We start from the raw sequence: 24,016 nt of genomic DNA on the forward strand, positions 1-24,016 counted from the left end.
ATTGCTTAAAGTATAATTAAAAAAATAAAAATACAAAAAAAAAAAAAAATTACAAAATAAAACCAAAAATAGTTTGAAACATTTTAAGAAAGAGAAAATGCTTAGAACCTCAGAGTAAAAATGCTAAATAGGTCCCAACTTTTAAGTTGAATCTTTTTGATTTTTAGAAGATAAACTTGCTTTGGAAGAAACCTCTAGGGCACATCCTTAGAAACCATTTTCCAGACAATTATTTTGAGATACCCATTTTATTTATTTATTTATTATTTTTTTTTTTGGCATTTTGCTCACCTAACAGTAATGACTTATCAGGTCTTCAGAGGAGAGTAATTTGCTTATCCCTTAGCTCACTATTTCCAAACCCAGCAGAGTAGCACACCAATCTGTGATTAGTGTTCATTCTCCACATTCTTCCCTACAGTTTACAGGGTCAGTGAATAAAAGCCACCACGACAAAATAAAAAATCATTAAAAAAAAAACTTTGTTTTTTAGTGTGTTTTTTTTTAAATTCAAGTAGGAACAAGTTTGAACCTACAGTACTCTTATCGTGAATGAGTTGGAGAATGAGAAGACAGCAGATACTGGAACTTTCCTCTTTAATACATTAAAGAGGAAAGATCCAGCATCCAGTATTGTCTGAAGGCACCAGGGGTTTCCGCTGTACTATACAAGTTATACTATAGAACAGAAATAAAATGGGAAAAGTTGGCCAAATGAATTTAGAACTGAATTGTGAATGGATGTTGAATAGCTAAGTGGTTTGAAGGAAAGGGTGGTAATTCCACCCTTTCCTTCAAACAAGAACAGTGACTAGAGAAATATCTGTAGAAAAGGCTTACAACAGAAACAAATGTACATTTGATAGGGATCATTAATTAATCAGACTCTGGATGATACCTCAGATTCTACAGTTAGTAGCTGTTATTTAGAAGGAAATTAGTGAAAGAGGAAACCTATTTTTTTTTTTTTCTCAATGCACTGGAGAGAGAGGAGGGGAGGGGGAAGCAATATTTGTGAGATGCCAATGCCAAAAATGTAAGAAGTCTAAAGTCAACATGATCCACACAGTAAAAATAGGGGCTCTCTAGAGATATGTTGCTGAAGGAAGCAACAGAAGAATGCAAAAAATTCTTCCATAACCACAACTCTGTCATAATTTTAACATCCTTTTGTTGATCACAAATTTTCTTTTCTTCCTTCTTGATCAGACAAGGTCATAAGTCCGTGTTCAATGGGAAAACTAACAAATACTGATGTTATTCTTAATTTCAGATCTTCGCAACCATATTCCTCAGAGATAGATGCCACAGGAACATTGTCCTCAGAATATTAAAAGTATATCAATGGTGACAATTTATCAGAAAAGATTCAGTATATTGATTCCTAGCCAAAAAAGAATAGGTATCTGGCAATGCCGTGTCAAAAATCATTAACTGGCTAGTTTTAGAGAAATTTTTCTTCAAAGCTAGTCAACAATTAGGTTAGCAAAAAAAATCCCCAAACCCACCAAATAAGGAATCATCACCAGCATACCATAATTTTTTGGTCATTAGGCACAAGATAGTTCAAACAACAAAAGCTTTCAATGTCAATAGTCATTTTACAAAGTAAAGTTTAGTGGCTGTAGTGTCTGGACCATGGTTTGGTTTATGTATGAAGCCAGAGCTGATATATAATGTGACAATCTAGAAAATTCTGTCACCCCCCAGAGTATAGAACACTATGTATAAATATAGTGCAAGCACATCAGAAATACATAGCTATATCTGAATAAATCAGAATATTAGTAAAATGGCATCGTTTTAAGTTATATCTCATATTGTGAATAACTGCTTTGTTATTCAAACATACAGTGTTACTTATTCGAAGTAGTGCAATACCATGGCGACTCATTGTGAAGGCATTCACAATATGAAATATAACTTAAAATGATGCCATTTTACTAATATTCTGATTTATTCAGATATAGCTATGTATTTCTGATGCGCTTGCACTATATTTATACATAGTCTAGACTCTCCCATAGCTTGAGGCTTATGCCCTAAACACTTTAGGATCGAACATTTAATGGAATGACTATGTCCTATATTACACAGGTTGAATAATAATAGGCTGTCGTATGACCAGCAGCTGGAAACTAACCCAAGGCAACTAACTTCTGTGAGTTAACCAGCCACTACCTCAAGGGATGAAGAAAGAAATATTCTGGTATGTATATATGTATATACAAAAACTCTTCCAAGAATGAACCTCACTGGACTGCTGCATATACAGTAAATACCTTACAAAGCAAGTATCATGCATAAATTCTTATTTGTTTTCCTTATACTCTCAGATTCAATTTGTGTACAATCTTTAGCGTACACAAAAGTGATATACAAATATACCCTTCACAGCAGCAATGCCAGGGGTTAAACAGCCCATGGATATACCGTTTGATATTCCTGAACAATATATTAAAACCATTTTGCTATTAATCAGATTAAATTTTGGTAGTATCCCTGACTATCAAAATTAAACAAATTTTTTACTCAATTTATGACAATAAAGTGTCACAAATTATTATATATTAAGAGCAGCACCAATGTATGAATGCATTAATGTATTAAAAAAAGATTAACCATATCAAATAAGAGAAATAAAGACTTTATAAAGGTTAAATAAGAGAAATGAAGTTTGCTTTAGCAAACTTCAATTTTCATGCATATGGGATCTGCTGATAAAACTACTTCAGCTAGACAATATTTATCATCACCTTCTATTAGCCTGCTGAGCATGTCTAACACGTCATCTGAAATTCTGTTAAGGGTATCTGAGATCGCTTCAGACTCTGAATGAGCTTTAGTTAAGAGTTCCACTGTGGCTATACGCACAGTAAAATTTCAAGTTCTACTTCAACACATAAATGCAATAAATGCATAAAGTGCAATAAAAATAGTATTATAGCACTGAATGGTTTTTATTTTTTTATTTCACTTTTTAACGGAAAACTAGGTTTGGCAAAGAGGTCTTACTCCATACAGTTTGTTAAAGCAAGGTTTGATGGTATATTCTAAAAATTTCATCAAATTACATTACAATGATATTCAACTTGATCCTTTGTCTTCTTCTTAGCCATTTCTGGGCAAAGGACTCTCCCAAAATCTGCTGCATTTGTTAATTAGTACATGTATCTAGGGCAAATTCTATCTTTTCACAATCTCCAGGTACAAGAGACTAATATGAGATTTAAAAATGGATGGAAAAAATACTGGATGCCTGGGGACTATATGAAAGGAGAATTGTTGGTAAGTCTAAAAAGAAAGCTCTTAAATACAAAGGGTACTAGGAAAGTTTTGCAATATGACGCAACAATGAATCACAAGAAGCTGCTTGTTGCTGCATGTTGAGACATGTTCATACGTGCATAGTAGCCGCTGCGCCAAGTCAATGGGCTCAGTTATTCATTAGTAGTGAGAGTGTAAAGTGCTTGCGATGGCATCCTGGTCACGAAATGAGATAAGGACAGTTTTGCGGTATAATTTCGTGCATGGTTTAACCATAGACCAGTGCTTAGAAGAAATGACTCTTGCACTAGATGATGATTGTCCACATCGTACAACGATATTCAGGTGGTATAGAGAATTCCAAAGGGGAAATTTCACTCTGGAGGATTCTGAGAGGCCGGAAAGGCCACGAACGTCAGTTACGGAGGAAAACGTTACTGCTGTGAGGAAAATGCTTGACGAAAACAGGCGAGTGACCTACCAAACAGATAGAGGATACTTTGGGCCTAAATGCACCAGCAATTCGTTCGATTCTGCAAGATCATTTGCACGTGAAGAAACTTTGTTCTCTCTGGGTGCCGCATCAACTGACTGAAGAGCAGATGACACGACGTGTGACTTGGTGCCGGGAGATGTTAAAAAAGTTTGATAAGGGACAATCTTGGTATGTGAACAACATCGTGACAGGTGACGAGACTTGGCTGTACTATTACGATCTGCCGACCAAGGCTCAAAACAAAGTTTGGGTCTTTGATGATGACGACACACCCGTAATTGTCAGAAAATCCCGATCTGTAAAGAAGAAAATGATAGCTGTATTTTTCAAATCGAGTGGAATTGTGGAACCTGTCGTTTTGGACACGCAGAAGACAGTCACAGCTAAGTGGTATACTGAACAATGCCTGCCTAAAGTCATTGGATCTATGAAGAACCTGCGGCCAAAGTCAAGAATGGCCACCTGGTACCTCCATCACGATAATGCTGCAGCTCACCGCGCCAAAGCCTGCACCGAATATTTGACCACGACAGGACTGAAACTTCTCGAGCACCCTCCCTACAGTCCAGACCTTGCTCCCTGCGACTTTGCACTGTTCCCGCATGTGAAAATGAAGCTAAAAGGAAGGCGGTTTTCCAGTGATGAGGACCTTCTACGGGCTTGGGACAACGAGTGTGCTTTACTCCCTAGTGAAACTTGGCAGAACTGGTTTAAAGATTGGTTTTGGAGGATGGAGAGGTGTATTGAATGTAGAGGAAATTACTTTGAAAAAATTAAATAAACAAAGCTGTATTGCAAAACTTTCCTAGTACCCTTTGTACATGCATAAATCCTGTACTTAGTTATGGAGCATAAACCTGGTCCCTTACCAAGATGCAAGAAAGAAAATTACAAGTAGGACAAAGAGCAATGGAATGAGGAACAAAGTAAAAGAACTGGTATAAAGGATGTTATAGTGGAAGCAAAACATCTACAGTGGAAATGGGCAGGTCACATTATGAGAAAAGAAGATAATAGATGGCATAAAGCTGTAACTAAAGGGATACCACTGGAAGGACATATAAACAGAGGATGACAAAAGAAAAGATGGTGTAATGAGTTGAAGGAGTTTACAGTAGAAAACTGGCCAACCATAGTGCGGGATAGAAAAGATTCGGCTTTAATCAAGCTTATTAAACAAACAAGGTAACTTTTTTATCTCGAACTGAATTTTTCTCATAAAACAAATTCTGCCTATAAAAGAATTATCTTGAAATATATACACAAACATTTCACAGGTAAAACTACAGTACAAGTCCCTATCCTATCTTCCCAAAGAAAACAACCAAATATCCTCAGCAATGTATAACTGCAATATTTAAAGTTAAAAAAAAAAAAAAAAAAATTAAATTCTTCTTTACAATCAACATGCTTGTCTTTTTTTCAGAAAAGTTAGCAAAATAACTTGTCCTCTAAGCAAGTTGCTAAGATCACAACTAAACTGGCTTAGCTCTGATTTATTTTTTAGACATTTTTAAGTGTGCATTTAAATTGGTTTCATGCATGGTTTCACAACAAATGGCAGCAACTTATACAGATAAGAAAATTTATCTGTACTTGGAAGAAAATTTACGTAAAGAATAGTGTTTGCACACATTTAATGCAAAATGACAAGCAGTTTCTGTGTTACAAGCAATTCTTAACTTACAAAACTCTATCAGATTGATGGCATTGTTCGCAAAGAGGAGAGATGAAGCAATGGATGAGATGGAAAAATTTTTGTAAGATCAGAAGCAAAAATGCAGGTTGATATGCCTTAAGTTAATTCAGGAAAAGGCTAAGTCAATAGCAATGCTAAGGAAAAATTTAGTGCAAGTTCTAGTGAGAGAACATCTAGTGCTAGATACGGTTGGTTTAAGACCTGAAATAATATTCATAAGTTGAGGCAACCAATGCAGCAGTAAGAGAATTTCCTGAAATTTTGGAAGAAATAATTTGTGATAGGGAGAACTACACACACCAAATTTTCAATGCAGATGAAGCCAGGTGGGCAGGAGCGGCAGTACGTAGCACACGCTTCTTGATTAGACCGGGGTTCAAGCCCATGACCACCAAATACGCAAAGGTCAGGGAATGACCACCGCATATCCTCGGAGCAATATGGTCTTAGTTGCTAATGCTCCTAAAAACCAAACAACAACAATGCAGATGAAAAATTCCAATAGCTTCAAAGGCATTCTAATTTCTTTGATGCTCTCCTCCTTAACATCAAGAATGTTTTCTCTGCCTAATACAATTTATGGACTACAGCATCATTGCAATATTTAAGATTGCTATCTCAGGGAAATATAGGGGTACAGTGGAGTAAAAAAGCTGGCAAAAACTATGATACTTTAAAAGCTGTAAAGAGTATAGAGCTGCCTAAAATGAAATAAAAAAAATAAATATGAATGGGATGTAGAAGAAATTGTGTCCATAGTGACCAACACCCTGGCAGAGATTGGCACATGAGTGGATTCCAAAAGTTGATGTTCAGGATTTTTTTTTTTTTTTAATGTAAACCCCAAACATGAGAAGTATTAGAACCTAGAGTACTTAGTACCGTGCTTGGGTTGGAGGTTGAGAAGACGAAAGAAGATATTTTTGACACTGGACTTGAACTTCTGTAGATTGGAATTTTCAGGACATATGTATGAAGGAAGGCTGTTCCAGAAAACGGCAGTTGAATGAATAAACGAGGAAGATGAAAAGTTGGTTCTGTGAGTTTGAAGTTGGACAGTAAATGAATTTTGGCTGGTGGCGGCACGTGTTCGGACTGTTTTGAAAGAGAGAGTGGGAATTATAGAAGCCAATTCAGAAGAACAGTGTCCATGAAAATATCTGTAGAAGAGGCATGCAGCAGAAACAGTACGTCTATGAGACAGCAAGTGGAGAGATTCTGTTAGAGATGAATCATTAATTAACCCAACTGCCCTCTTCTGAACGGAATCAACAAGCCTGAGAGAGGTTTTGGGGGCACCACCCAGATGTGGGAACAATATTCCATGGTAGGGTGGATTTGCGATTTGTACAGAGTGAACAGCTGTTTGGAAGAAAAGTAACGCTGAGAGCAAAAGAGAAAACCAAGTTTTTTAGATGCAGAGGAAGCAATATTTGTAATGTGCTTGTGCCAAGAGAGATTAGAAGTCAGGGTAATCCCCAAAGAGATATATCAAAGACTTCGAATATGTGGGTTGCAAAGTTTGGAAACTAGACACCTTAGAGGAGATTTGATTGAGGTGTTTAAGGCTCTGAGAGGCATCAGTAAAATGAATGAGGATGAAATTTTCAAGATTATAAATGATGCTAGAACTAGGGGACATAAATTCAAGTTACAGGGGGAAATGTCTAGATTGGACTGCAGGAAGTTTTATTTTAGCCATCGAGTTATAAATTACTGGAATAAGTTGCCTTAATGGGTGGTAGAAGCCGACAGTTTGGGGAAATCCAAAGGTCATCTCGATAGTACTTTCGGGTAAGGGAAGCGCATAGGATGATAGGTTTAATTTCCCCTTTTTTTTTATTAATTATTATTATTTTCTTTTGTTTTTATCATTGTTTTGTTCGGATTTTTTTTTTTTTTTGGCTTGTGCAGCAAAGCCATAGGCTTTCTTGCACCATGCGGCCATTACTAATACTAATCATTTTGCCTAGAAATCGGAGTGTCACTAAAGATAAGCATAGGAGCAGTAGAATCCTTTTTGCGAGATATAAGACAAGACCAAAGTTTTAGAAGGGTTGAAATCAACTAAGTTGTCATTGCCCCACTGGAGAATTACCTGGAGATCGGCATTTAAGGAATTGGTAGCAGATTTTCAAGAAGTTGAAGCTGATTGAGCAGGGCAAGGTTTCTCAAAATGGAAAGTGGAATGCAATGTGCTATCATCGGCAAAACTATGGATAGGATTTCCAGTCAATGGAAGAAGGTCATTAATATACAAGAGGATAAGAGTGGGGGAAAAAGAACTGAGCCTTGGGGAACATCAACATTCGTGGAGAAGTTAGAAGAAAGAGAACCATCTACCATCACCCTCAGTGAGCGATCAGAGAGAAAACTGGATAACTAATTACAAAAAACAGTTGGCAAACCATAACATGGAAGCTTGTTTAGAAGACCTTTATGCCAAACATGATCGAAAGCCTTTGAGATGTCAAGAGCAACTGCATGTATTTCGCCAAACTTTTCCATTGAATTAGTCCATAAATGGGTAACATAAGCCAGAATATCACCAGTGGATCGACACTGACGGAATCCATACTGGCGATCATTGATCAGATGGAAGGTTTCTGGGTAGTTTAAGAGTTGGCGGTTAATTGATTTCTCCATTATTTCAGAAAGAGTAGAAGTAACTGCAGTGGGATGATAATTGGATGGGAGAGATTTGTCACCTTTTTAGGAACTAGCTAGATATAAGCAAATTTCTAAGCAGAAGGGAAAACACCTTTGGAATAAGAAAGTGAAAAATGGCCACACAACAGAAGTAAGTTCAGGAGTACAGGTTTTGAGAACAAGTGCAGAAATGCAGGACTTGGAGCTTTATTAGCATCAAGATTGTTCAAAATCCTGAAATCCTTTTGACGGAAGATGACAGGAGACATTGAATGGAGTATACTTTGAATAGTGTGAGGTGATTTACCAAGATCATCAATACACGAGTTGGAAGGAAAATAGAATGCTAGCAGGTCAGCTTTATTTTTGGCTGAAGTGGCAATTGCCATCTAGTTTTAGGAAAGGTGGGAACAGAGATGGACAAAAGTTGCAGCCAATAGCTTTGGCAAGAAACTAGAATGCTCAACTACCATCTGGAAAAGAAGCAAGTTTTCTACTCTTAGCCTTGTTCGAAATCTAGTTCTGACTGATTAATAACTGCTTTACAATTGTTGCGAGCTTTGGTGAAAATGAAACTGAAGATTTGGTTAACAAGCCAATTACAATATGCAACATTGTTCTCTTTGAACAGCCTTAGCACATTTATTGGAAAACCAAAGTTTAGGTAAAGAATGAGATTTTAAAGTGGAGTGTGGGATAAAGGATTCCATTCCTGCAAGAATAATTTCACTGACATGATCTGAGCAAACGTTGACATCAGAAGTTTTGAAACATTAATCCGACCAAGGAAATGAAGAAAAGAAATCTCGCTCGTAGGTCATCCCATTTTGCATTCTTGTAATGCCAAACAATATGAGGTTGGGAATAGCCATGAGATAAAGGCTCCATTGGAGAAGAGACAATCACCAAGTTGTGATCTGAGGTGCCTGTCACTTCGACCGTGTACTTAGAAGGGTTGTTTGTGAGAAAAAGATCAAGCGTGTTGGCTGTACGGTTAGGATTGTCCGGTATTCTTGTAGATAAATGAACAATCTGTGCAACTGCTAATGAACAATTATTAGTAATTGCAAAAGCCTCAGCATCGCGACCAGCTGGAGTTGTGAACATTAAAATCACCTCACTGTTAGGAAAGTTGGACTGGAGAAAGTCAAGTTGCAAAGAGAGGAAGTCAAAGAGCTCCAAGTGATTAGTGGAGTTGGGAGAATGGTAGAGACAACAGATAAATTTGACACAATGAGGTAGAGATTTTAAGCCAGAGAAGATTGAAAAGAGGAGATTCAAAATTACCAAGTCTCTGACAGGGAATATCGGAACAGACATATGCACAAGTACTAACTTTCAGGCGAAAGGAATCATACAGCAAATAATTTGGGCAACTGAGATGAGCAGTAGTTGAATCAACTGATAACTGAGATTCTGTCAGAAAAAGTACATGGGGTTTGGCAGACTGCAAGTGGAATTGGACATTGTTGAGATTTGAATTGAGACCACATATATTTGTGAAATGAATTAGAAAGTGTTTGGGAGGTTTAGATCTTTTTGCAGATAAGGCTTACTCTATTAGTTTAACAATTTATGCTATATTCAAAAATAAGAAAAAGTGGGTGGGATATGCTGTATGAAGTAATGAAATTTTTGGATATGGTGTACACATGGTAAGAATATACCCAAATGCTTGACATAACATGGCCTCGACAATGGCCTCCCCCTCCCACTCTACTCTGCCAGACTCCCTCCAGTGTCTGGCAGAGTAGAGGTAGCAAGATTATACACTAGCTGATCCAAAAGCCTTCTAGAGAGTTATCAATAGGTTTAGTCTGGTGTACTAACTAGTGTCCAGCCTGCAAACACCGTTTTAAAGCTGTACCCTCGAAAGTCATCAATCATACTGCATGATGGAAGAGATGGGGAAGGGTTGACCGGAACTTAGCTCTGGAGACTAAACATGGGTTCCACCACTTAAGTCTCCAATAAGCAAAGTGGTGGTATTGCACCGGTTGATGAGAGTCATCTACCACCCAGTACTGCCTGGTATCACAGAGGGGTGGCTTTCCTCCATGTGGTGTGGGCGCCACACCTTGACTCCTGCTTATGTTGGTTCACACCTGGGTGGTCACCACAGTGCTTGTGCATGGAGGTTATACCCAGGATTACTAACAGTCCCACCATCGTGAAGGTGCAAGCAGAGCATTTGGCTGTCACAGACCATCCGGACTTTGCTGAAATTGGATCCACTTGACTTGTATGTCACCCAAATATCAGCTCAATCAGCGTTTTAGACTCCCAGGTAGCAAGTACAGCTTGTCTGGCATATCTGAGAGAATGTCTGTGACAATCTCAAGGACCTAAGAAAGGATCATAGAAAGAAATTCACCAACTATGAGAACTGATGGATCTTCTGTCAGAAAAGTAAGCAGATGAAGCTAGTTAGGTGGAAGAGGTGATGGATACCTTCGGTTTCAATCACTTCTTCCAATTGCAAGGATATGGCTAAAGGTTTTCATCTCTGAGGTGTTCGTGGCTGTGTCTGAATGACAAGTTCCCATTGTTGGACAATTTTCTGAGGTTCTATAGGTATTCAAAATGTTGTTGCTTGCCACAGGACTATATATGAGGAGAAAAAAAAACACAACTGTTAACACATCCTTGACATGTTCTTCAAGCAAGCAGCAGCTGCAGAACCATCTACATCAGATTCTACTACTTTTAAAGTTATTCCTAGAAGGCTAGAAATTTTCCTCAGACCCCTGAAGATCCCAACCCTTGTCACCTTTCTCTTCCAATTAACCACCACTCATATAGAGGCAGAGATCAGTCCCAGCAAGCAAAATGTCACTAATATTATACAATTAAAAGAAGAAACACTATTTACCATAAATAAGTAAATGCTACAATTAAGATAAATTATTAGGAAGTTGCCATATTGCTACTTGCAAAGATACCCCAATATTCAAATAAAATTACACCATAAAATAAAATAAGGAAAAAATAAAAACTAAAGCAAAATGCAAGTGTGTCCAACCTCTTGCCAAAGGAGATGCACACCCACAACCATCACCTTTTCAAGTAACATCAGCACTTGCAAAAATATTTTATCCTAATTATAGGCATTTACAGTAGACTCCTGATTATCTAGAGTTGCAGATTAACTGGGCTAACTATGCAGTACCTTGCATTTGTCAATGTTAAACTTCAACTGCCATTTCTCAGCCCGTTGACCCAATTTTCCTAGATATCGTTGCAGTAGCTTTCCCTGATGACCGTCATTAACCACTCTGCAAACCTTTGCATTATCTGCAAACTGACATTAAGCTCAATTTCCATCAATATCATTGATAAATATTGAAAACAACAATGAAGCCAGCATTGAACCCTGGGAAATTCCACTAATAACATTAGTCCACAAAGAGCAGTGCCATTGATAACCACTCTTGTTTTCTTCCACTTCACCATTCCTTTATTCACAGCAGTAACTTGCCTTTAATGCTACACTGCCGCAGTGTGTACAGCAGTCTTATGTGCAACAGTATCAAAAGCCTTCCCGAAATCCAAGTATATGATGTCAAAATTGTTTATGCCACATCCAGTTCCTTGGTCACTGCATATATACGAGAAGCAGTACAAAGTTAATGCCTCCTATTTTTTTTCCTCAGAAAATTTAATTCCTATTATTGGTGTACCTGCGTGTACACCAATGCTAGGAGTTTGGTAAATAAATTTGATGAATTTGAGGTATTGCTCAAAACATCAAAGGCAGATATTGTTGGGATATCAGAGACGTGGTGTCACACAGATATAAGTAATGCGGAACTGGAATTTGGGGAATACAATGTATATAGAAAGGATAGACAGGACAGGAGGGGAGGAGGGGTTATGCTATTAATTAAGAAACACATAAAGTCAAAGGAAGTGAAGCCAGTTGACATCGATGGACAGGGCAGTGTCGAGTCAGTTTGGTGTGACATAAGCATAGGGAAATCAAAATTGAGAGTAGGAGTGTGCTATAGGCCTAATGACTCTGATGAGTATAATAATATATTGTACAGGGAAATAGAGTGGGCCAGTAAATCAGAGAGTCTTATAATGGGGGATTTTAATTTCCCAGATATTGACTGGAATTTGTGGGTTGGTCACTCGCACACTAGCAAGGCTTTTGTGGATTTATTGGATGATTGTTTTCTACATCAGCATGTTCGTGAGGCAACAAGAGGGAGCAATACTCTTGATCTGATTATCAGTAGTGATTCTTCATGCATTAAGAACCTGCAGATAAAAGAACCACTAGGTGGCAGTGATCACAGTGTGCTGAAGTGGGATTTACTCAAGGAGGTAACTACCATCAGAGGTAAAGGGAAGGGTTTTGTTTTGTTTTCGTAAAGGTGACTATGATGGTCTGAGACAGTATTTAAATTCTATACAGTGGGACCAACTGATGATGTTACCAACAGCAAACTCAAAATGGGAAGCATTCAAGGAACTAATCTTGGTGGCTACCAGGCTTTACATACCAACTAAGAAATATTGTTCAAGGTTTAGGCCTAAATGGTTGTCAGATGGACTAATGAGACATGTGGCAGAGAAGAAAAATGCATGGGATACATACAAATTAATGGGTGACATGGAAGCCTATGATAGATATAAGTTGGTCTGTAACCAAGTCACAAAGGAGATTAGGCAGGCAAAGGCAGACTACGAAAAATCCTTGGCAAAGGATGCAAAGAAAAACAGAAAGGAGTTCTTTACATACTTGAACTCGAGAAGGAAATGGATGAATCAGATTGGTCCACTGGATATTGATGGTTCAACAGTTGAGGATCCTGCTCAGGTGGCTAACAATCTAAACGAGTATTTTGCATCTACATTCACGCATGAGGAGTTATTCAGGAAGGAGAATGATGTAGGTAAAGTAAACATTGGCAGTGAGCTGGATGATTTTGTAATAACTGAGAGGAAAGTGGAGGAGAGATTGTTGAGGATAAACATAAAAAAGGCACCTGGGGTGGATGGGATCTATCCAGTTATATTAAAGGAGGCAGCAAAGGAAGTATGCAAACCCCTAGCCATAATTATGAGAGCTTCTTTGGACTCAGGGGAGGTACCCATAGACTGGAGATGTGCAAATGTAACCCCAATTCACAAAGGAGGATCAAAGGCTGACACAAGTAATTATAGACCTGTTAGTTTAACTTCTGTTCCAGGTAAATTAATGGAGGCACTGGTTAAAGAAGCACTGCAGGATCATCTAGACAAGAATTCAGTTATAGCTCAGACACAGCATGGTTTTGTTAAGGGCAGGTCTTGCCTGACCAATTTGATTGGATACTATGATGTAGTCACAAAAGAACTGGATGCAGGGAATAACTTTGATATTATATATTTGGATCTTAGAAAGGCTTTTGATACTGTTGCACATGGAAGACTGCTGCACAAATTGGAGCAGGGTGGCATTGGAGGCAAATTGCTGCTATGGATAAGGGGATGGTTGAGTGGCAGAAGACAGAGAGTGGTAATCAATGGACACTGCTCAACGTGGACTAATGTTATTAGTGGAGTTCCTCAAGGTTCAGTGTTGGGTCCATTGTTGTTTTCGGTGTTTATGAATGATATTGATGATGGGATATCAAGTTTAATGTCTAAGTTTGCAGATGATACAAAGGTTGGCAGGGTCGTTAAGGACACTACTGACGCTATGCTGCTGCAACAGGATCTGGAAAGGTTGAACAGATGGGCTGAGAGGTGGCAAATGAAGTTTAACATTGACAAATGTAAAGTACTACATATGGGTAACAGTAACCCCAGAGCAATGTATCAACTCTGCGGTACTACACTGACAGTGGTGGAGAATGAAAAGGACCTGGGGGTAATTGTGCAGGCAGATATGAAGTTCTCTGAGCAGTGCAGACGAGCTGCAAGAGTAGCTCATGGTGTCTTGTCAATGATATACAGGAATTTTTCTAGCAGGGATAAGGAGGTGATTATTCCCTTGTATAAGGCAATGGTTAGGCCACATCTTGAGTACTGTATACAGGTCTGGAGGCCTCATTTCAAGAAGGATGTAGAGCTGCTGGAACAGGTACAGAGAAGGGCAACAAGATTAGTAAATGGAACAAAGGGTTGCTCTTACGAAGAAAGGCTTAAGTTTTGCAAATTACAGAGTCTGGAGACTAGGCACCGGCGAGGTGATCTGATAGAGGTGTATAAGGCTTTGAATGGTTTGAGCATGCTCAATGCCAATGGGATTCTTCATCTTTCTCAGAATAATCACCTCAGAGGGCATAAATTCAAATTGAGGAAGGACGGATGTCGGATAGATGTGCGGAAATTTGCCTTTGGCCAGCGGGTGGTTGGTTGGTGGAACCGACTTCCATCACTTGTTGTTGAAGTTGATAGCCTAAACAAATTTAAAGCTCAACTGGACAGGTATTTCGAACGAACGGAGGGGTGAAATGGGAGTGGGTTTTTTTTTTTTTTTTTTTTTGGCTGATGCTGAATAAGCTTGCTTTCTTGCATCATATGCCTCTACTAATGCTAATGCTATAACTGCGCCTTTTACATCTATTAATCCTCAATCATTAATAAACACACTGTTATTTTTCCACAAAGTCACCACTGTTTTCTAAGCACTTCAGCTATCTCTGAGTCAGACGATGTATGCCAATCCCATAAGTCTTTACTCTTGCTCTGGAGGGCTTTGCGAACACTGGGCTTGAGCTGGTCGTCGTCCACAAAATGAGTTCCACAAAGTGCATCAGCAGGTCGAAGAGGTGATAGTCGGATGGTGCACGATTTGAGCTATGAGAGAGGTGAGGAAGAACAGTGCACCCCAGTTTTGCAATGGTCTCCATCATGCAGAGACTGTTGTGGGTTCTTGCATTGTCATGGAGAAGAAAAACTTCATTCAAGTTTTTTTTTTTGGACAAACTCTAGATGCGGGCTTTCAACCTTTTCAACATTTCCACATATCGATCTGAGTTGATTGTGGTGCCATGCTCCAAGAAGTGCACAAGCAAGACCCCATCCCAAAACACTGTCTCCATGACTTTACCGACAGAAGACTGTCATTTAAACTTCTTGTGCGGTGAAATTTGATGGCGTCACTCCATCGACTGTCTCTTCATTTCAGGGTCATAACGTGGACACGGGTTTTGTAACCTGTGACTATGCCTGAAAGAAAAGCACTTTCACTCTCGCAGCGCTGGAGAAGTTCCTTACAGATGACTTTTCGGGCATCTTTGTGCTATGTGTCAACATTTTTGGGACCCACCAGGTACAAACCCTGTTGTAGCCCAGTTCCTTTAGATGGTTATCACAGCAGGTTTCCCTATACCTACTGCATTGCACAATTCATGTGTAGTGATGAGATGGCCCTCTTTGATCATCTGGCTCTTGTTGTCACTGACATTACTAGCCAACTGTCTTTGGGGCTTGTCCACAATGTCACTTTCACCACTCTCAGAGTGTTGAAAAGATAAGTAACCAAAGTCTAACTGTACTTGCATCTACAGTATTGTCACCATAAACATTTCTCAGATGCATACCGATTTTGTTGGCATCACTTCTTCTTTGGTAAGAAATCCAACCACCACTCTTTGCTTGATACATATATCTGTAACATCCATTATTTTTAACTATTCATGTACCGCACTCATGAGACCAATCACAGTACCACCAATATGGTGAAACTAGAGACCTCTAATGACCACTCAGTGACATGCAAAATGATCTATGGTGCTACATTTGAAAGCAAAAAATTACATTGGTTGGTTGATTATTAGGAGTTTAATGGCGCATCAGCATTGAAGGCTATTGTGCGCCAAGTCTAAGGTAATAAAAAATATATATATAAGAAATATGCAAAAATATAAAATAACATATCTAGTTAATATATTATAAACAAAAATATGGCATAAAACATTTATAATATATTAAACATTAGAGCAATCTAAATAAAACTATATAGATTAATCAGTTGTTGTTATTTGGTTTTTAGGAGCATTAGCAACTAAGGCCATATTGCTCCGGGGATATGCGGTGGTCATTCCCTGACCTTTCCGCATCCTCCGTATTTGGTGGTGACAGGCTATTAATCAGTTGTAAAAACCTGAATACACCTGACACATTGTCATCGTTGGATAAAATCTGCCTGAGTGTATAAGGCTAAGACAAATGGTTAAAACATAACAGGTGTTCATTACTAAAATATGTACATTCGACTAAAATATGATGGATAGTTAAATTTGCTGTACAATGTCTACACACACACAGGACAATCATCAATCCTCAGCAAATACGAATGCGTCAGGTGAGTAAGTCCTATGCGTAGTCGAGCAAGAATTACTTCCTCCTGTTGAACCCTGCGCTGACTAGAAAGCCAATACATTATTACAGGCTTAATTTCATTTAGCTTGTTGGTAAGGCACCCATTCCAAGATTCTTGCCAACGCGTGCATAATTTTTTGTAGATTAGTTGCTTGCAGTCTGTACAGGGGACTGATAAGCAGATGCGACTTTGTGGCATTGCTGATTTTGCTGTTGCATCAGCCAAGTCATTGCCTCTGATACCAACATGGCTAGGGATCCAGCAAAAGCAAATATCAAAGTTTAACTCTGAAAGGGAGTGTAATATTTGCTGCACCTGACATAATACTGGGTGAGTGCTTCTCATGCTGGATAAGGCCTGTAATATGCATGGGGAGTCAATATAACATGCACCTTTGGTACTGGTGGGTTTTTATGTGATCCAAAGCCAGTTCTATTGGGTGTAGCTCTGCAGTGTATATGCTACATTCACTTGGAATGCGACTGCAAATTGTTTTGCTTGGAAAGACACATGCAAATCCCACAAACTCTTCAGACTTTGAGCCATCTGTATAAACTGGCAAGAATTCAGAGTATTTGGCAAGGTGTGCTGCAAAGAGTTGCCGACATATACATGGCAATGTGTTAGCTTTCAGCCAATTCCTAAGAGTGAAGTCACAAAATGGAGATCGTATATTCCAAGGGGGAAGAACTTGCTTGACTGACGTGGATATATTATCCAATGTGAAGTTAATATCATGAACCAGCTCTTGAATCCTGATACCAAAAGGCTGACTGGCAGTTTTACGCGCATTATATAGATTTTTCCCAACGTGGCATATAAACAGATCAGGCACGGATTTTATTTTTATGGCATACTGTATATTGTAACGACAACTGCTGACCTCGAAGCATCAATGGTGGTTCGTTGGCTTCAATGTATAAACTTTGAACAGGCGAAGTACGGAATGCCCCAGGGGCAATCCAAATGACTTTATTGTTGATTCGGTCAGGCCACCAGAGCTTGACCCAATCAACAATTTTTGGGGAGCAGATAGACGCAATAATGTACTTCTATCTGCTCCCCAAAAGTTGGAGGAGATAGCACTGAGCATGTTCAAACCCCTCATGCATTTTGATCTAAGCTGACAGATATGGTGTAGGAATGTCAGCTTTTGATCAAAGATAAGTACCAAAAATTTTGTTCCTGCTACCGCAGGAATTGTATTTTGTCAAAATCTGAGTTCCGGGTCAGGATGTAGATTCCGTTTGTGGCAGAAGTGCACACAAACAGTCTTTTGGGCAGAAAACCTAAACCCATTGGATAAAGCCCAGGAACTCAGGTGATTGACTGCTTGTTGCAATTGTCGTTCAATAACTCTCATGTTACAGGAGTGACAAAAAATACTAAAATCATCAACGTACAAGGCACTATTTACTGAAGGAGGAAGCTGTTTTATAATGGAGTCAACTTTGACTGCAAACAGCGTAACACTGAGACAGAGCCTTGGGGAACTCCTTCCTCTTGACAAAAAAATGTGAGATACACTGGATAAAAATAGGAAGGTGGCCTCTCAGACCAAAAGAATAGAGGTATTTTAAAACACCATACCTCCATGTTGTGTCCTTTTCCATGTCAAAGAAAACTGATACCGAGTGCTCACGTTTTATAAACGCATCGCAAATCACTGTTTCCAGTTGGATTAAATGGTCCAAAGTGGACCGATTCCTTAGGAAGCCACACTGAATCTTGTTCAAATGGTCGTTTGCCTCAAGGTAATATATAAGGTGGGCAATCACCATTTTTTCCAACACCTTACATAAGCAACTGGTCAGAGCAATTGGACGATAGGTGCTAGGAATTTTGGGGTCTTTTCCTGGCTTTGGGAAAGTGAGAACGGTTGCCCTGCACCAAGAAACGGGAAATTAATCCTCTAAATAAATTTGGTTGTAGAGATGTAGCAACAGCTCTAGAGAGTGAGATGGAAGATGTTTTATCATCTCATACTGAATTTCATCTGGTCCTGTGGCTCTCACTTTCAAGGTAGCAAGTGCAATGGTTAATTCCACTTGACTAAAAGGCAGGTTATAAGACTCAGCTTTGCTTGAAGGGAAGTTGAGTTTTTGCTTCTCCACTTTCTTCTTTAAAAGGAACTCAGCAGAGTATGAAGTTTTAGCAGGTATAGTGGAGAATACTTGTCCTAGGTGCTGGCAATAGCAGTTGGGTCTGCTAATGTACAACCATTAAGTTGTAACATAAATGAGGGAACTGATGTGTATTTACCCTTCATCTTCCGAATTTTATCCCACACAACTTTGGCATTAGTCATCTGGTTAATTGAGGATGTAAACTTGATCCAGCATTCCTTTTGGCTCTGTCGGCATATAAATCGTGCTTTGGCATGGGCATGTTTAAAGGCTATAAGATTTGTGGTGGTGGGGTAACGTCGGAATTTTCCCCATGCCCGATTTGTAACTTTCTTGCTTCTTTACAATCTTGGTTCCACCATGGCTTTGGAAAATGTGAAAATCGGGAGGATGTTTTTGGAATTGCAATTGCCGCTGCATGGATAATACACTCTGTGATATACTTCACTGCTTCATCAATTGACTCCTGTTGAATTTGTACAGGATCAAATTCAGTAAGCCATGAAAACTGACTCCAGTCTGCTTGATCATACTTCCAACATGGAGTTCTAAATGGATGACAAAGTTGTCCATCCACTATGGTAGATATTACAGGGAAGTGATCGCTTCCATAAGGATTCTATCCCACTTCCCAGGAAAGCACAGGTAGCAGAGAAAGCGAGCAGATGGAAAGATCAATGGCAGATAAAGTACAGGTAGGCATATGGAAATAGGTGTTTATTCCCATATTTAGTAATGAAAGGCCGTTATTGTCAAGCACACGTTCAACAACATGACCTCGTTCTGCAGTATCCCACAGGGTACTATGTCCATTAAAGTCTCCAAGAAGTAAAAAAGGAGAGGGAAATTGAATAATAAGATCGTCGAGATCTACCTGGGAAATGTGTGTCTCAGGAGGCAAATATATAGAACATATTGTAAGAAAAGACCCTACTGCTTCTAAGTTAGTGTCCAACTCAACTTGTGAGAATGGGGTATGGTTGCCCACAAGGATTGTGACTCCTCCATGGGCCGGGCCATCCCCATTTCTGTCTTTATGAACAGCAGTAAAATTTCGCAAGATGGAGTCATCATTTGCCTTTAGGTACATTTCTTGCAAACAAAAGCAAACAGGTTCGTGTTTGCACATTAGCATTTTGACATCCTCCATATTTCATCGGAATCCACGACAATCCCATTGCAATAATTTAGCCATTATTACTTGGAATTAGTGGAACTGTTGGCTGGCTTCCGAAGTGATGAGGGTTTTGATTGGCCCGCTTTGGGTTTTACTCTATCTTTGAGAAATTGAGAGTGCCCAATATCCATTTCTTCCTCTGGATGAAGATCCAGAATAGATTCTTCCACACTTTCTGCTTCTTCATTTACCTCCATTTCCTCCTGTACCTCACTAATAACAGGCAGGGTTTTAGTTGGAGGTGATTTTTCTTTAGGTGCTACTTCCTTGGTTGGTACTGAAATGGGAGTAGCGACTGCTTTATCTTGCTGTGCTTGTGTCAACAAGTATCAGGCTTGGGGTGTAAAAGAATCATGTGACGAGACTGAAATATCAGTTTGCGTTGAAATTGAAACCTTCCTCAAAACTGCTTGTCCATAAGATTTTCCCCTGTTTACTGATGTTATGTTCCGTCTTGATTTTTTGAATTTGTTTTTCGTCTTTCCATCTTTGGCATGCACTTGATTGATTTTTTGATTTGGTAGTTGTTGGCGCATCGGCTTCTGTGGCCATATTGCACCTCCCAAGGTTTTTGCAGTACTTTGATCCAAGCCCGAGGCGGGAATCGAACCCGCGACCTTTGGGTTGCCGGGCAGGTACTTTACCACTCGGCTAGTTGGCATGCACTTGAATATGCAGGGTGTTCACTGACACAATTCAAGCATGCTGGTTTCGAGGCAGAACATTCCTTTGTGCCATGTTCTTTTGCTCCACAGCAGGCACAAACAGGTGATCCACGACACGACATCTGAGAGTGGCCACATTTTTGGCATATGAAACATCGCAACGGGTTCGGAATGTACACCCTTACAGGACAGTTCAGATAACCAGCCTTGATGGAAGTAGGTGGTTTAGGCGTGTTTAATGTAAGGATAAGAACACTAGTTGGACTAGTTTTCCCTCCTTACACATAAATATCCTCTTAATGACTGCTACTCCTTGATCTCTCAGTTCAGTGCATATCTCCTCTTCAGATGTTTCAAGGAGATCCCACTCGGCAATTACACCATGCGACGTATTCAACGTCCTGTGTGGTGATATCTTAATTGGAATGCCCCCAAGAGATGTTGTTTGGAGAAGCAATTCTGAATGTCGCACTGAGGAAGTTTCTACAAAAGGTCACCTGATCTAAGTCGTTTTACTGACTTCAGAAGAAGGGCGAAAGGAGGTGGTGCAGCTTCTGTTCGGTGTTTCTTTTTTGATGTTACTGAAATGGGATTTGATGTTACTACAATGATGTCTCTTCATCAATTTCAGGTAGGGACCTCGTAGAGGACCCAGAGGGGTTTGAAAGATTTAAATTACTCATAGGAGTAAAGAGAAAGTTTCCGATGTCCTAAGTACCTCACCCACCACAGAGCCCAACAAGAGGACGCATACTCGTGAACTAGCGTATGCGAATGAGATACCAAGTTCACTTAGGAGCACCATACCCACGTTACCAATAAGTCTTGATCCCATCCCAGGAACAAAGGGAGGGAGACTTATTGGAACGCAGTTGACCCCTAGCAGTAAAAAAACCACCCGCCGATTGATCCCAGTCGGGCCAGTCCGGGACCACCTGTTTTGTCGCAGCAGGGGCCACAGTGGCATATTAGGGCTGGGCCCCCTCATCCACCAGGATCCCCCTTTCCGAGTTTCCACGGGTTGCGGCGCACAGCTGCACACACCGGATTCCAACAATGTAACCCTGGAACCAAGGTATGTGCGTTAGATCTCAGTGATGCTAATCTGGAAGGCCAGCAGCATCACTGGAAGATCACCTCACCACATACAGGTGCCCACATCGAGGGGCAAAAAAATTAGGAGGCATTACTTTTGTACAGGTGCTCATAGTAACCTATCAGACTGGTTAGACAAGGCCATCCCTTAACAAATTCACGCTGTGATTACAGTATAATTGTATGCTTGTCCAGATGGTCCTGCATTAATTCTTTAACCTGTGATTCCATTATTTTCCCTGGAACAGACGTTAAGCTAACAGGTCTGTAATTACTCATGTCACCGTTTCATCCCCATTTATGAATTGGGGATGCATTTGCACATCTCCAGTTCATAGGGACCTTGCCTAAATCGAAGGATGCTCTCTTAATTATGGCTAAGGGTTTGCTTACCTCCTTTGCTGCTTCCCTTACTATAATTGGATAGATTTCATCCACGAGAGGTGCCTATTTTTATTTCCATCTCTTCAACAATTTCCCTTTCACTTTCCTTTCAGTTATCACCAAGTCATTTAGTTCCTCCTCAAAAATTGATAAAGTTCTGGCATTTCCTTCCCTAAAGAATTGCTCACATATGAATGTAGATGCAAAATACTTATTCAATTTGTCTGCAACCTATGCAGGGTCATTAACAGTTAACTCATAGTCATCAAGTGGCCCCATGTGATCCAATCCCTTCCTTCTACTGTTAATATAAGCATAGAAGTCTTTGCTGCTTTTCTTTGCATTCTTTGCCAGAGACTTCTCATAGTCTGCTTTCTTGCCTAACTCCTTTGTGACTTGATTACAGGCTAATTTATATCTACTATAGGTTTCTGAATCACCTGATAATTTATATGCATCCCATGCACTTTTCTTCTGTGCCACGTCTCAATAGTCCATCTGTCATTCATTTAGGTCCAAGCCTTGAACAGTATTTCTTTTTTGGTATGAAGAACCTAGTAGTTTCTTTGATTACTTCCCTGAATACTTCCCATTTAGAATCTGCTGTTGGTAGCATCATCAGTTGGTTCCACTGCACAGAATTTAAAAATTGTCTGAGATCACTCTTATAAAAGCAAAGCCTTTACCTCCAAGAGTAGTTACGTTTTTAATTAAATTCCACTTTATTATACTGAGATCACTACTACTCAGTTGATCTTTGACCTGCAGAATTCTTGATGCATGAAGAATCACTGCTGATAACCAGATTAAGAGTATTGCTTCCTCTTGTTGCCTCACTAACATGCTGTTATAGAAAACAATCATTCAAGAAATCCACAAAAGTCTTGCTAGTGTATGAGTGACCAACCCACAAATTCCAGTCAATGCCAGGAAAGTTAAAATCCCCCATTATGAGACATTCAGTTTTGCTGACCTACTCTATTTCTCTGTATAGCTGTTTGGTATACTCTTCACAGTCATTAGTCCTATAACACATTCCTGCTCACAATTTTGTTTTCTCAGTGCTTATATCACTCTAAACTGACTCAATATTGCACTTGTCACCCACGTTAACTGGATGCACTGCCTTACATTTAATATGCTTTTTAACTAAGAGCATAACATGTTCATCTCTCGTGTCCTGTCCACCCTTCCTGTATATATCGTAATCCCCATAGTCAAATTCAGCATCACTTATGTCTGAGTGACACCATGTTTCTGCTATTCTTATGCATTCAATGACTTAATCAGTCCTTAAATTGATCAAATTTATTTACAATGCTTTTAGTATTAGTGTATATGCAATTATACACGCATATATTTTTACGCTTAGTTATTCTAACACAGCCCAAGTATTTATTTGTTCTATGATGACCCATAGCAGGGCCTTAAGTCCCAGACACTATGCTTTCCAGGCTGCTGTATGTGCCAATAGTAGCAGTTCAAGTATCACTTTTACCTCTGCCTACAGCTCTAGTTAAGCAATTAGTCTGTGTATCCTCCCCCCCCCAAGCTAGCAGTTTTCCGACCTACCTATCACTGCCTCAACAGCACCAGCAAATATTCTTACACCTGTTCTATTCAAGTATATCCCATCCCTGTGAAAGCAGTCTCCTCTGTTAATTCAATTACAGCTAATGTATGTAACTGGAATAAACAGAGGATGGAAAAATATCACAAGCCCAAAATGATCTCCACCCCCCCCCCCCCCAAGGATGAGAGATTCAGTCATAGGCATTCTACTCTAGCTACACCACTGTGTGTCAGTGTTTGGCTATCTTCTTGCACTCTGAACCGTGGAAATCAGAAAAGATTCATTAGCTTTAACTGTGAAACACTGCAGTGACAAAATCAAACTCTGTCAATTAGATTCTCCAAGCTAACTGGATGTCAAGGTGCATTATCAAGGTGAGCATGGCTGTGTTCATGTTTTTCTTCACAATTTAATGAACATGAAGAAATATGAAGTTATCCAATTCTGGAATTAAATTGCAATTGTTCAGGCTTTTTATCTTCAATGTTTATGAACAAGTTTACAAACAATATAGTGAAACTGTTAAGAGGGTCTCTTAACAGTGTTATTATATTGCTCATAAACC

At 39.4% G+C, this 24,016-nt stretch overlaps 1 protein-coding gene across 1 annotated transcript in view; it reads right to left on the minus strand.

Annotated features, from left to right (window-relative positions):
* Brr2 (U5 small nuclear ribonucleoprotein l(3)72Ab) overlaps positions 1-24,016 on the minus strand; it is a 570,943-nt gene that overhangs the window by 111,362 nt on the left and 435,565 nt on the right. The window lies entirely within an intron of this gene.

Source organism: Mastigoproctus giganteus, chromosome 11 (genome assembly GCF_048544385.1).
Source record: "Mastigoproctus giganteus isolate SK-2022 chromosome 11, ASM4854438v1, whole genome shotgun sequence".
Lineage (NCBI taxonomy): Eukaryota > Metazoa > Arthropoda > Arachnida > Uropygi > Thelyphonidae > Mastigoproctus > Mastigoproctus giganteus.